This window comes from Acanthisitta chloris, unplaced genomic scaffold (assembly GCF_000695815.1).
Source record: "Acanthisitta chloris isolate BGI_N310 unplaced genomic scaffold, ASM69581v1 scaffold7359, whole genome shotgun sequence".
Lineage (NCBI taxonomy): Eukaryota > Metazoa > Chordata > Aves > Passeriformes > Acanthisittidae > Acanthisitta > Acanthisitta chloris.
Window position 1 is genome coordinate 19134 of NW_008689719.1, and position 1225 is coordinate 20358.

The following is a 1225-nucleotide window of genomic DNA, read 5'->3' on the forward strand; positions in this document are numbered from 1 at the left end:
CCAGGGTAAAGATTATGGTCAATTTGGACTTCAAAGATTAGGTATTCAATAAATTCTAATTCTTTGCCACTTCATTATTCCATATTCTGTTTTCTTATGTCCAGTGGTATAAGAGTATCTGCAGAATGTTATCAGAATTTAGATTTTATAGATTATTGAGATTATTAATAGCTTTACAATCTCTTTTAAGTAGTACCTACAAAGAAGTAAGGCACTATAGATGCCTTGCAACATGCTGCTTAGTATAGCTATTAATTTGTAGTGTTTTGAGCAATGTTTTTTTATAAATATGTGTAAAATGCATTCATTTCACAGCTTAATAGCCATTTAGAAAACACATGTAGAATGCTCTGATAAACTGATTTCTTGCTCATGGTCCTGAAACGACTTTTCATGCAAACTTTTGCTAGAAGAGGGAAACTGATAAATATTTTCAAGTAAATATTTATATTGCTCTTAAGAACAAAGTCTTACTTACTTGATAAGTGTTTATTTCAAAAAAATCAACTTCTTGGTTCTATGCCAAGAGAGTTTTGGTAGCAGAGTAAAAGTATTCTGTTGTGCCTCTTAAGAAAACACTTTCATTTTCTTTTCTGATACTGTATTAAGAACTGTGACATTTCTCCTTCCATGAGAATTTGAATTTAATTAATATTGAATTCTTAAATGATGAACTATTATAGAGAATGCCATAGAAGAGGACTTACTTTTCAGTAACGTAATGTCTCTTTAGATAAAATACTTATCTTCAGGTAGAATTCCTCCATGTGGATAGAAAATTATGTTCTTTCAGCCACAAAGTATTGTCCACTCTTATTTTTTTATCAGTAAAATCAGGGATTTCTGTAATTCTTGGATGTGCTGAAAGGATTTTTTAATGACTGTATGAGATAAAGGGAAATTTTTCTCTTTTTACAGTTTTTAGCCACAGTAAAATGCACTGTTTGGGATCTTGATTTTCACTGTATTTGCATATGCAAATTATTCAAAAAGAATTTTTAGAAATATCTTTATCAAGAAATATTTTCTTTAAATGAATATAACTAGGTATTTCCTTTCATTAACATCTTAAAAATATTTGGAAGTAATCTAATTAAAATGTAAGTCTTCCCTAAGTGTTTTGATAGGTTATTATGAAAATTATATTTCTCCAGCTAATTTTCAGAGGACATTTGTGCGATCCTGTTCTCTAATATACTGAAGATGCTTTTTGTTCATTTATAAC

The 1225-nt window shown here is 29.1% G+C and overlaps 1 protein-coding gene across 1 annotated transcript in view; it reads left to right on the forward strand.

The window, feature by feature from the left end:
• LOC103808724 (CUB and sushi domain-containing protein 3-like) overlaps positions 1–1225 on the forward strand; it is a 4005-nt gene continuing 2780 nt past the window's right edge. Inside the window, exon 1 of the mRNA XM_009081526.1 lies at positions 1–41. The gene's annotated coding sequence lies outside the window, so the exon portion shown is untranslated. The remainder of the gene's footprint in view (positions 42–1225) is intronic.